The sequence below is a fragment of the Schistocerca piceifrons genome, chromosome 1 (assembly GCF_021461385.2).
Source record: "Schistocerca piceifrons isolate TAMUIC-IGC-003096 chromosome 1, iqSchPice1.1, whole genome shotgun sequence".
Taxonomy (NCBI): domain Eukaryota; kingdom Metazoa; phylum Arthropoda; class Insecta; order Orthoptera; family Acrididae; genus Schistocerca; species Schistocerca piceifrons.
In genome coordinates, this window is record NC_060138.1 from 407,996,435 (window position 1) to 408,010,879 (window position 14,445).

General features: G+C 37.0%; 1 protein-coding gene across 1 annotated transcript in view; it reads right to left on the reverse strand.

Moving 5' to 3' along the window:
- The window catches only part of LOC124711733 (serine/threonine-protein kinase Nek8-like), a 146,559-nt gene that overhangs the window by 19,611 nt on the left and 112,503 nt on the right, over positions 1–14,445 (reverse strand). The gene's annotated exons all lie outside the window — the stretch shown is intronic.

Consider the following 14,445-nt stretch of genomic DNA (forward strand, 5'->3'; position numbering starts at 1 on the left):
ACCAGAATGAGGAGGACCCACCTGTTGTGAGGATGATGGGAAGGAAGGAAGGAAGGAAGAATTAGGGTTTAACGACCCATCAGTGTAAAGATCATTAAAGATGGAACATAAGCTCTGTGTCAGGGATGGGGAAGGAAATCAGTTGTGCCTTTTCAAAGGAACCATTGTGACATTTGTCTGGAGCAATTAAGGAAAATCACAGTGAACCTAAATCTATATGGCTGGACACTGATTTGAACCATTGTCCTCAAAATGTGAGCCTAGTGTGCTAACCACTGTACCACCTCACTCCCAAGGATGAGGGGAGTCTGCCTATCAATAATACTGATAATTCTTTTAAAACTCCGTAATGGCCAGCATTTATGTCTCATCAGTTTACTTGCTTTTCAACATGCACTGCTTTCACTAAATGCACCTCCTTTCAGGATCTTATGCTCAAGTTCACAAGCATCTATCAGTTTATTAATAGTCTTGTTAAGAGCAAACAGGTGGATTAAAGCAGTGAAAGTACACACACAGAAACAATGAATTTTTACACTAAAAAGTTTCAACCACTTGCTAATACATTTTATATTATCAAAGCAAATGGTGATTCACCATTTTGTCACAAACAACACATGAATTTTGACTCAGACTTTAATAAGCAATAACAACTGCTGTTAAAATTAAATCAAATTTAATAGAAAACTAGCCAAAGTTTCATTTTAAGCTGACTTGTTATTTTACACTAGTTTCCACTACATAACCTACTAGCATAACTGCTACATAAAGCAAACAAGAGAGTAGAGGAGCAGATAGAGATTCTGGATACCCTCTTTCTCTTTGAGTCGCAACTACCCCTAGAGCCAGAATAGCCAGCAATGATCAATAGCATTGAGGATAAATATGATAATGGAATCCACTGCAGTAAAAATGGCTTCTGTACATCCACATTAAATGTTGCCTGTAAATGAAAAAAGTTTCATGCTGAGCATACCATTGGAAAAAGATCCCAATTTGGTAGCCCACTGGTATCTTCAGGAGAGGCGGAAGATAATGATGAGTAAAAAATTGAGAATCAATGAAAGAGTAACATTTTATGAGTCAGTGTGCAATGTCTGAAGTGAAAATCAGGTAGAGAAGCTAAAATTTCTGAAAAGAAAAATACGAAGCTAGACTCTAGCTGTAGAAGGGGTCAGTTAAGTGAAATGGAATGGAAAGAAGATACAGATTTCTGCTCAGGTGAATATAGGGTAATATGAACAATAACAGAAAAGGAATCATGGGCATAGGACTGGTTCTAAATAGGAAGGTAGGACACCGAATGAGTTACTATGAGCAGCTCAGCAATATGGTTTTTGTCTTCAGAACTGAAAACAAACCAATAACAACTTTAGTAAAGATATAGATGCCAAAGCTGTGAGCAGAAGATGACAAGATAAAGAGTGTTTGTAAGGGAGCTGAACAAGTAATTCAGTATATAAAAAGATATGAAAATATTATAATTATGGGGGATTTGAATGCTACATTACAGAAGGAATAGAAGGCAGAGTTGCAGGATGATATGAATTTATCAATAGCAATGACAGAAAAGAAAGACTGCTTGTGTTCTGCCAACAAACTTTAGCTAATAATAGCAAATATGGCCTTAAAAAAAACACAAGAGGAGAAGGTGTACTTTAAGGTGGTCAGGAGACACAGGAAGAGATCAGCTTGATTACATCACAGTGAAACAGGTGTCCTAAAATCAGATATTGGATTGTCAGGTATATTCAGGAGCTTGTACATACTGATCACAGACTAGTAATAATGAACAGTGACAAATTTAAGACACTAATCGGTAAGAGTATGTACAAGAAAGTAGGCTAATAAAGAACTGAAGAATTGTGTGCATTTGAGGTATGCCAAGGCTGCAGATACTGAGATACATGAGTGTCACCACTAGCAGGGAAGGAACAATTATCTCTAGAAATAGCAATCACAGAAGTTGGATAGACAAATATGGGTAAAATAAAGGTAACTGCAAAGAAAGTGTGTATAACAGAACACGTACTTCACTTGCAGACAAATGAGGGAAATTCCAATATGTTCACAAATAGAAAGGAGCACAGCAATTTAATACGAAGACATGTATTGACCATGTTCTCACAAATGTAGGAAAAGAGAAAGTAAATGTAAACACGTTAGAAAACTACATTTGTGATCACAGAGCCCTTACTATGGAAATTGATGAAGGGAACGTAGATGTAACTGAAAGTGATACAGTTATATATAGACGAAAATTTAATTATTCTAAACTTAAGATGGCACTAGGGAATGAAAAATGGGAACCAGTGTACAATGCAACTGAAGTGAATGAAAAATGGGAATATTTCTATAAGTTATTCAGTAACACTTTAAATGAAACCTGTCCTTTAGTTAAAAAAGTAAATTACGCTGTAAACCATAAAGCCGAGAATCTCCCTTCTGAAATTATTGAACTGAGGGAGAAAATGAAAGATTGCTATATACTTTTTACAGATACTAAACTACAATATTTTTCAACAAAATATAAACTGCCCAGAAAAACATACAGAGTGTCCTTGACTAACTTAAAAGCACAGAAATATACCTCTGAAATAAGGAACTCTAGCTGCATCAGTAAAACTGCCTGGAAAATAATGCATAAAGAAAGTGGGAAACAGAATTCCTATGAACACAGCAACATAACATTAAAAGAAAATGGTGAAGAAATAAATTACCCAAAAGAAGTGTGTGAGAAATTTATACAAAAGTTCAGTACAGTTGGTACAAATGAAGCTCATGTCAAGCCACAAAATTGTAGTCTTGGAAAATCTAGCCAGTCCTTTTATATCCACGGCATTACTGAGAGGGACATCCTAGCAATCATATCAGCACTTCAACCAAAAATGTCTTGTGGCTGGGAGACCCCTGACTCACTTGATAAATACCTCCCTCAGAAATGGAGTATTCCCTGACCTTTTGAAAATTATTGAAATTATACCAGTGCATAAAAAGGGATTAAAAACTGACACTAAAAACTACAGGCCAATATCATTAACCTCAGAACTAGGCAAATTGTTAGAGTAATACTAAATCAAGCTGAATCATATTTCACCAAACACAATCTGTTAAACAACCTACAACATGGATTTAGAAAAGTGAGATCCACTACAACAGCAGTAGCATCATTTATACATGAAATATTAAATAAGCTGGACAAAAGTGACAAGGTAATAGGCACTTTCCTAGATATGAGTAAAGCCTTTGATACTGTGAATCATACCATTCTTCTGTGTAAGCTAGAAAAATACAAGTTGAGAGGACTAGCCTTGAAACTACTTACCTCCTATTTGAAAGACAGGAAACAGTGTGTAAAGCTAACTTATCAAAATAATGAGCAGCTCCTAACAACCAAATCAAACTTCAGGACACTTCAATGTGGCGTGCCTCAAGGAAGCATACTAGGGCCTTTTCTGTTACTTTTATATGTAAATAACTTATTTGAACCCCAAAATTGCATGGGTGTAAGCTATGCCGATGACATATCCTTCATGAGCTGTGGCAGTGATATGCAGTCTGCATCTAACAGTACGGAGATCAGTTTCAATACTCTGTCCGCATACCTTACAGCAAACAAGCTTCTTGTAAATAAAGACAAAACGGTAATAATGAAGTTCATCCACAGTTATAATGCTGCCATAACTGATACTGTATTTACATCCTCATTGGGTCTTGCATATGCAAATTCACATAAATTTTTGGGCATCATTGTTGAAGAACACTTATCATGGAAAGACCATGTAGATAATATTTGCAAGAGAATCAGTAGAAATGTGTATCTACTGAAACAGGTCTCAGCCTTCGTGGACCAGGATACTTGAAGGCAAATATATTTTGGGTTAATTCATCTGCACCTTCAGTATGGTATTGAGATGGGGTGGGGCATCAGCAGTTCATATAGATAGATTCTTTAGATTACAAAAAAAGGCAGTAAGAATGGTAGCCAAGGTAAAGAAGAGAGAGCCTTGTAGAGACATCTTTAGAAAATATAAAATTCTTACGGTGTACTCCATGTATATACTGCAGACAGTCATGTTCGTGAAACAAAATACTGAATTTAATATGAGAAACAGTAATGTACACAACTATGATACACGGGGAAGGGAAAGTTTTCATAGAATTGTGACCAATAAAAAGGCAACCGACCACAGCCCACACAGAATGGGAGCCATTTTCTACAATGCACTACCCTGTGAATTCAAGAAAGTAAATCTAAATATGCTAAAGAGTAGACTGAAGCAATTATTAATAGAGAAGTGTTGTTACTCTATAGAGGACTAAGTTGTAGTGCCATCTTGGAAAACAGTGTATATAGACGTGTCTCTGGTCTATCAGTGGTATGAAAGAATGTAATTATATGCTGTATTATGTGTACTGTACTATTAAATATGTAGGTATTATATATGTAGGCTAAATTGTGTAACACTATAGAGGAATCTACTTTTAGTGCTCTTTTGAAAAATAATGTGTACAGACGTGTCTGATCCATATGTTGTTATGAAAGAATGTAAATATTTTACTGTATACATGTAATGTAATCTAAATTTTTCTGACAATGTCCGAAAACTTTGTTATATGGACAGAAAATAAAAGAAATAAATAAAAAATAAAAAAAAGTCACTTTGAAGTGATATCAATAGGAAGTGAAAGAAAGGTAAGGAGAAATCACTGTAGAAAAAAGGTGAAGGCAGCAAAAATTAATGGACTGTCAAACAGAAAAGTCAAATTAACTTTTGGCCAATATAGAAGCAAGACCATCAACATTAAAGTGCGCATACCTCACAGAAGTACACAGAGAGCCTCTGTGGAAGGGGTGAAGTGTCTGATAATGTGACATAATATGAAATTGGTTTTTATTTGGAGGACGAATATTAGAGTCAAAGTCTAAGTGAGATCTGAAAGACTCACAATGAAATAAGTCACAGGAAGGAATAACATTCCAGAAAATTTCTAAAACCACCAGAGGGAGTTACAGACAAACAATTATTTGAGTTAATGTGAAGACTCAGTAAATGCTGGCCATTTAGAGATTTTTCCTGTAAAAAAAATGAGTATTTCTATTCATGAATTTTTCTAGTAGTAGTAGTAGTAGTAGTTATTATATAAATATAATCAATTGAAAGCCATTTACATACTTATAGGTCTAGTTTGAAAGCATTGGAGTGGTAGTTGGCTGTGGCCTTACAGCAGGAACCATCCTGTCACTAACCTGAATTAATTTAGGGAAACCATGGAAAATCTAAATCAGATGGCTGGATAAAGATGGGAGCCTCCCCCCCTCTTCCCTCCCCCCCCCCCCCACCCACCCACCTTCCACACCAACCCGAATGCATGATCAGCCTGTTCAAAACAGTACTCCCCATTCGGTACACACACTATTAACTGATGCCAGAACTATAGTGATGATGTCTTGATCTTGTTTTGTGTACCACAACTTCCCATTTGCATGCCTGAGAAATTGAGTCAGTGTCCCTTTACAACAAGTGAGATATTGATCTCAAGAAGAGGATAAGGTGTTAGTGTTGTACATTGCATAGCTTTGGGAGTAAGTTTTCCCAGCAAAGAAAAAAAAATATGGAAAAGAAACAATGTGAAATTCTTCTTCCCTCCTTGGAGCTACAGCCCTTGTAGGGCCTGGGCCTCCTGGACAATCTCCACCCACTCTTCTTGCTGGCTGCCTTGGCTCTCCATCTTCTAACTCCCATCCTTCTCAAGTCCTCCTCCACACTGTCTAGCCATCTGGTCCTTGGTCTGCCCCTTATATGACATCCACCAGGTTTTCCTTCAAAAACTTTCTTGACTGTGCTGTTCTCCACCATTCTTTCTACATGTCCCAACCAACATAGTCTATTACTCTTTATTTCTGTAATGACATCTGGTTTGTTGTACAAATCTCTGATCTCCTTATTTCTAATTCTCCAAAAAACCCTATCATTCAGTGGCCCATAGGTTTTCTTAAGTATCTTCCTTTCCCATCTTGGCAACAACTCCTCATTTTGTCTCATAGTCCAGGTCTCTGAAGCATACATCACCACATGTCTAACTATTGTACGATACACAGTCAGATTCCTACTAAGGCTCCTTGCCTTGAACACTTTAATCAGTGCAGAGTAGCTCCTGTTAACAGCTGCAATCCTTGCATGTAATTCTTCCCTCATATCATTATTCTCAGTTACCAGTGACCCAAGATATTTAAAGCTCTCACAGCGTTCATATTCTTTTCTGTTCAACGTCATGCATCTTTCTCCTTCACTATATCTTTTCCTAAATGTTAACATATAGTTGGTTTTTGACTGATTAATGATCAGCTCCATCTCTGCACCATATCTCTCTACTTTTTCCAGCTTTTCTTCCAGGTCCTATTTCTTCCTGGATAACAGATCAATATCATCTGTGTATGCAAGCTCCTGAGTCACTCTATTAAACAGTCTTCCCCAGGGTTGTTGCTTTGTATCTTTCGCATTAGACTCTCCAGGGTGACAAACAGAATAGTGGAGAGCATATCACCCTGACACAGACCTTGGTTAACTTCAAATGCCTCTTATAAAGTGCCTTCAATCTTTACTTTGCATATTGTTTTTCTCAAGGTCATCTTATCAGTTTGTTAGGGACTCCTGCCTCTTGCATTGCCTTCCGAAGTTGATCCCTTTTGATACTATCATAAGCTTGTTTGAAATCAATGAACAGTTGGTGTACATCGATGTTATGCTGATAACATTTTTCAAGCACCTGTCTGATGGTGGAAATCTGATCTTTCATGGATTTATTAGTTCTGAAACCACACTGGTAGTCTCCTAGATACTCTTCTATGTATGTTCTTAACTGCCCAGCCATAATTTTTCCTAATACTTTATATACTATACAGAGCAGTGCAATTCCTCCATTAAGTCCCACAGTCAGCTGTGTCATGTTTCATATGTGTAGGGCACAGTATTGCTATACTCCACTGTTTCGGCATATTTTCTTTCCACCATATTTCCACTATAATCTCATTCAAAACCCTTACTAGTTTTTCTCCATCATATTTTATCATTTCTGCTATAATATTGTCTTCTCTTGGAGCTTTATTGTTTTTAAGTCTTGATATTAACTTTAACTTATTCCAGTGTGGGTTCTGCTACTGATGTCTGGTGCTCTTCATCTCTGTTTACTGCCTGCTCCACCTCTTCTACCATACTGGCATCACAACCCCACCTTCGTTTTCTGATTCTGCATTCAGTAGTTCACTAAAATACTCCACCAATCTGTATAAAATATGATCTTTTCCTACAATCAGATTTCCCTTCTTATCTTTACAGAAAACTGGTCTGCATTGGAATCCTTTCCTTGTATCTTTAACTCTCGTATCGAATTTCCTTGTTTCTTGAGCAGTTTCTCTCATGTCTAACTCATCAATCAACTGTTTTTCAAATTCTCTCTCTTTCCTCCTGCATGCCTCATATGCTTCCCTTCTCTTCTTCTGGTATTCTTCTACAGTACCTCTAGTTCTCCTCTGCACCATTCTTGCCTCATTTCTTTCTTCTATCTTCTTCCTACATTCTTCATCAAACCAGCTCTGGGTTCTCGATTGCTTCTTTCTGCCCAGTGCAGTTTCAGCTGTCTCATGTATTATTCCTTTAGCCATTGCCCATCTTTCTTCAATATCCTCTCCTGCCTGACCTTCAGCTTCATTAAGTCTATTTGTCAAGATAGTTTCATACTGTTGTATTTCCATCATTTTTTTAAACTTGGTATCATCACCTTGGCACGACAGCTTTCTTGGTCTGTCTAATTGGCTATCCTTTGTCTGTATTTGATTCTTACTAATAATGATCACTTTCTCCATCTGCACCATGACAGCTATCCACCTCTAATATATCTGAAGCATGTTGTCTATCTATGAGTATGTGATCAATCTGATTTTTTGTGAACCCATCTGGGGAGCTCCATGTAACTTTCCTTACATCCTTCCTTTGCATCCATGTTCTTTTAATAATCATGTTATTGCTCATGGCTACATCAATTAGTCTGATATCACTATCATTAGAAACTTCATGCAGACACTCCTTACCAGACGTTTTCCTGTATGCGATTTCTTTTCCTACCTGATCATTGAATTCCCCCATAACTGCCGTAACATCATGCTCTGCCACCCTTGCTATTTCCTGCTCCAGTTGCTCATAAAATCGTTTTCCACCAACTCTGCATCTTCTGTTGGTGCATATGTACCTATAAAGGATATATTGAAGAAACGGGCTTTCATTTGTAGTATGCAGATTCTTTCGCTAACCAGCTTAAAGTTCAATGTGGCCGCCTTTTGAGCATTATCAACCAGAAAACCTGTTCCTCCATATCCTCTGTTTCCATAGCTATAAAACAGTGTGTGTGTTGCAGATGCTAATACTCTGCTTCCTTTCCATTTCACTTCCTGTACTATCGCCATCGTCACATTATACTTCTTCACTTCCTTTTTCAGGCTCTGTAGTCCTCCAGGCTTGTTCAGTGTTCTCACATTCCTTGTTGCTAAATACCAATTTGTGTGCCATTTATCCATTAAATCCATCCACCTTTCTTTGTCCTTCGATTCCATAACAAGCTCTGTTTTCCGGGGTGAGGTTGTTAGCCTTACGCTGAACCCCCATGTTGGAGGACATGGATTTTTTTAGGGTTCACTCCCCTAGAAGGGTTGGCTTCCCTATGCCTATAGAGCCACCCCCCCCCTTTCCCTACATTGCAGGACACATTGTTTCCTCCATCAAGACCAATCTGGCTTGGGTGACCCTGCCAGAAGCTACGCTACCGTCGACACAGCTCTTGGTTTCATCAGAGCATGCAAACCCTCCCGCTCGGCACTGAAGGCGCCTATGATAAGGTGGTGTCCCCAACGAGGGAATGTGAAAATGATAGATGTTTTATCACTGCTATTATTTTTTATTTGTGTTATATTTTTTACTAAAACCCCACTCTGTATTATATAAGTAATCCCTCAATTTATAGAATTTATTGCTTAACAGGTACTTCTCAACTGCCTTTTTAAATAAATTTGTTTTAGTAACTCCTTGAACAAGTTATTGTACAGTTTTATTCCTTGGTAGCAAATGCTGTTTTCCATTTCATGTTTATAATTTCTTGGTAAATGTTAAGTTTAGTCTAGGCTATTTTTCTATCACCATGGGCAGAGCTGAGCTTGGTTGGTTACTAATGATGTCGAATGAATTGTTTTATATGCACATCATAAATTAATTCTTAAATGTCACTACACATTCAATATTTTTAAGTTTTTTTTCATTAAATATACGGAGGTGATTAATACCTACCAGTCAACTTTAATACATTACAATAACAGATATTATTCTGCGGAATTGAAGAAGTTATCAAGGAGAAACATTGCCAGTTTGTTTTCAAATTTTACTCTGCTGCCTGTTTGATATTTTATATCACTAGGTAAGTTATCAAAAATTTTAGTTCCGTCATTGTGCAACCCTTTTTAGTGCTTAGGACAAACTTAATGTGGAGTAATGAATGTCATTTTTTCCTTCTCATATTGTAATTATGTACATCAATGTTCCTTTTGAACTGCAGTGGGTAATTTACAACAAAATTTTTTTAGGGAATAAATATACTGTGAAGCAATGCTCAGAATGCCCAACTCCTTACAGAAATGTCTACAACATGATCTTGGGTGAGCACCAAATAATATTCTTACAGCACTTTTTGTGCAATGAAGACTTTCTTTCTTAAAAGAGTTATCCCAAAATATCATTCCATATGACATTATTAAATGAAAATATGCTAAATATATAAAATTACTGATTTGTCTCTCCCAGTATTTACTTTTCCATGATTTTAAGTGCAAATGTGGCTGAACTAAGTTGTTTTAGGATTTTCAAAACGTGATTCTTCCAGTTTAAATTCTCATTAACGTGGACACTTAAGAATCTTGATGTTTCCACTGTATTTATTACTTCCTCACCAATATGTTCCACTTATCATTGGTGTACTACCCCTGAATGTGCAGAACTGAATAGGTTGCATGTTTTTAAAACTGAGGGTGAGAGCATCCAGAGAAAACTAGTCAATGATACTTTAAGAACCTTGTTTATCAGTTCTGTTTCTGAATGTGTGGTTTGATTGATTACAAAAGCACTAATTCCGCTTGTTGTGTATTAGATGGAAGATCATTTACATGTAAGAGGAACAACAGTGAGTCTAAGACTGAATCTTGGGAAACTTCATACATGATTTGTCCCCAGTCAGAACAAGGTCTCCTGCCTGCTTACAATGTGTTTGTTCCCATATAAGTGGTGAAGCGATCCTCTAAATCTTACACAAGATATGATTAACAGGCTCATGCAAATGTGCGCCCCCTCCCCACCCAACCCCTCCCCCCCCTCCCCCCCACCACTACCTTCCTTGTGAAAACAAGCTTCATCTCGTCCATAAAGTGATTTAGTGGGTGCTGTTTTCGCAAGGCGTGGCAGCATCTTAGAAACGTGACGTCCAGAGAAATTTGTCACCCCATCTCACAAGGTACACTGTTCTTGTAATAAACACATTAGCTGGGCACCAGCCTGATGCCGCTTATTTGGCCCCACACACAGGATAAGGAAACCAGACTCCCACACCATGTCCACTCGCTAACAAAGCACTTAGGCCATCAGGACACCCAGTGCCACCAGTTTCTAAAGAAGTATCATTTCACATTCAGCCATGACATTCCCACCCTCTTGCTTGGTCAATGGTGAAACAAATCAGTCCAGCAGAGGAATGAATGAATGAATGAATGAATGAATGAAGGACAAACACACACGCATAAATGAAACCAGTAGAGAAAAAATTGCACGCGTTCAGCTGAATATTTGAGATGCCTCACACTTCAAATATCTGACAGCTGCAAGCAGTTACCTTTATAAAGTTCTTATTTAAAGAGATGCCTGCAAGGTAAACATGAGTAAACCCCACAGTAATTTTAATTGCTCTCTTTTGTGGAATGAATACTTTTTACCAAGCCAATTTGCATAGAACCAGTCACTTACTATTTTTCTCTGCTAATGCTTCTTTGTCCAGCTTCATGAAAATGCTTGTATGATTTGCAAACAGAATTAATTTTTCCCCCTGATTCAAACAAAATGGAGATCATTAACAAAGCATTAGTACTGGACCAATGATTGAATGTTATGGGACTGTGTTCTTTACCCCATACAAATCAGATGATGTGGATCCCTCTTTGTACTGCTTCCTACACAGAGATTTCATCTTTTCACTCCAACCCCGTCAGTCATAACATTCTGTTGGAGATGTTAATTTTTTATGGAATATGTCAAATGCCTTCAGTAAGTCATAAAAGATTCCAAATGATGATATTTTATGATTTAAAGATTTGTGTGTGCTGGTGGCTCCCCATAACTTCTCTGCTAATACATCTACTGACTTGTCCATATCCTCTCCAAGTCTGATGAATGTCATGAGAAGCACATCCATATCTTCCTATGGCAATTACTAGAAGAATGCCAGTATGAGGTTTTGCATCTATGAGACCAGAGACATACCATTAGTCTTCCAAAAGGATGCCATTCACATCATGTAAAAGGTAACAAGAGCAGATAAATCTGAAAATTATTTCAGTCAGCTTTACAGCTCGGCATCCAAGTTGATGACCAAAATATAATGACAACAAAGCTTTATTCTATAAGAACATTCTCATAAATTTATATCTCTGTGGTTATATGGTCATCAGTTTCTTTCTAGCTACTGAGATCTTGCAAACAGATCAACAGAATATTGTCAGCACTCTCTCTGAAAGAATGTTATAAAGCTTTTAGGAGAATATTGTCTATCAAGAGACCTAAATATACCAAGTGTTCCCTCATTGTTCTTATATGAAATAACATCCTCACAAATAAAAATCCTGAGCTGTTTCTTCCAAATAACTTTCAGTACAGGTATGAAACTAGGAACAAAGAAAGTTATTCATGCAGCAAAAAAACTGAACAATGATTTAATTATCAGAAAAGGCAGCAATAAAACCAAATCAATTTGGAAGGTCATAAACCATAACATTGGTAAATCCAAAGTGACAAACAATAATCTTATCACTAAAAGGAAGGAAAAGTTGTTGAAGACCCTCTGTCCATTGCCAATATGTCCAATGACTACTACATTAACACTGCTCAAAATCTTATGAAGAACCTGGGACACTCAAAAGGTAGTAAGTTCCCACACATGGAAGGGCAATGTTTTTGTACCCACTTACGCATTCAGAAGTAAGAAATGCAATTAATAAGCTGAAAAATAAAATGTCCTGTGGATGTGTGTACTCCTGATAAGGTCATAAAACATATTGCAAACAAAATATTAACTGAATTAGTTGATAACTAATACATCATTTAAAACTGGTGAATTCCCTTCTGCACTTAAAAAAAAAAATCAATAATATAGCCACTTTAAAAAAAGCTAAAAAATAAAGTAAATGAGTTAGTAATTTGCTAATTGCAAAAAGACATTGAAGCAAAGAAGACAATGCTATGCAAAAGCAGTGAGATATTGAATATGTATAACAATGTACACAGCTATGCAGTTATCCTTGCTCATGTTATGCAACTTCGCATTTGATTTATATCATTTACTGCTATCAGCAGTCATGTAAACTGACGTATGGCTGAGAGAGTGGTGTGCTGACCACATTCCTCTCCTTATCTGCAGCGAGTGATGCCTGTGGCCTGAGGATGACATGGTGGCCAGTCAGTACCATTGGGCCTTCATGGCCTGTTCGGGTGGAGGCTTTACAGCTATCAGGGCCATTTTAGGTGTCTTTTTGCCCTAGGCAAGAAATTAATAATGACGTCCTCTTTTTTAGTGCCACGGTTTCCCCAAAATCCCCCACTCCAACACAACCAACAACCAACAGCACAACAATGCAAATCTCTCATTACACTTTTAGTCATTAAACTAAGGTGACTAGATGTCCTCATTTTCTGAGGACAGTCCTCAGTTTCATGCTTTCTCCTGAATTACTTTAAAACAGATTGAGAATAACAAATGTCCCCAGTTTCTTATTTTTGTCCTCAAATTTCGGATTTCCCAAAAATAATTGAAATAGGAAGAATATGGTGAACATTTTAAACTAGAACTCAACTGAATAGACAAGTGCAACCAAATTTGGCATCAGTTACTTATTTTGTTTAAAAGACGTCAAACTATTTTCTGGTGTGAATGAATTTTTCCTTGAATTTAGAAATTTTGCTACACTGATAGGAGACATACTGAGGATTAAATAACATCATCTAGATAATGTGGCATTATTTCATTTCTGCTTCAATTGAAATATTTTTAGAATGAGGAATAAATTATCTTTTTCACCATCCACTGTCTTACAACTAAATAAATAAATAAATAAATGATGCGTTGTTTGCATTTTCTATTGAGAGTTCTACAACTCATATTAGCTGCTGCAATGGCACAGCTGCCTAAGTGATTTCTGTTTCGTATTTCTAGTGACCGCTTTAGCTTTCAGGCAGGTAGACGCAATGCATTTACTTTCTTCAAAGTAAGTAAAGACTTGGTTAATAACTTTTCTGTACAGTTTTGAAAACAATTCAGCATTTTAATTTTTCATCTTTCCTTTTTTTCTCTTCATTTGCTCAATTTTTTCACTGTGATTTGAAATTAATTTTTTTCTTCCTTTTGCTGCCGCTAAAATTCTGCCACTCTAGGCAGCTGCCTAGTCTTGCCTGATGGTAGGAACAGCTTTGACTGCTATGGAAACTGTATAAATAAATTTGTTAATGTTCAGCTTGCTGTTACATCTTGTTCACTTGAATTTGTGCACATGATTGTCTGCCAATATTACATTATCCCATATTTGACAACTCAGCACATGCTTTGATGATGGCTGCAATTGCCTTACAATACAGATGTTGGTTCACATTACCAATTATAAGTTCAATGTTTGGATGGGAGGAATCACTGGAATTTTACTGTAATTTCACAAGTTATGTTAGTAATTTCCAACTAAACTTTACCTCTTTGTTGCAATTATTTCCCTTAGTATGCATTAAATATTTCTCCCTGGACCTATAACAAACATGAATCTTTCTACAAAGCTTACAGAATGATACAACAAGAAAAACAAAATGCCTACCATAACACTCTGCAGCCAGCTTTCTAATAAAATTGCTGTCCAACACGTCCTAATTCTGTCTTTGCACATGAGGGTAACCCATGGTACCAGAATAACTTTACAAATTTCAAACTATCAACATTCTAATTTCATCTACCCTCCCCCCCCCCCCCCCCCCCCAACCCTCATTACATACTATCTTTTCACTTTTTTGGATTATGGTTTTAGAGCGCAAAACAGCTATGGTCATAAGTGCCCATTCAGCAGCTTAGTGAAGGGTAAAAACAGGAATTTAAATCACCAGG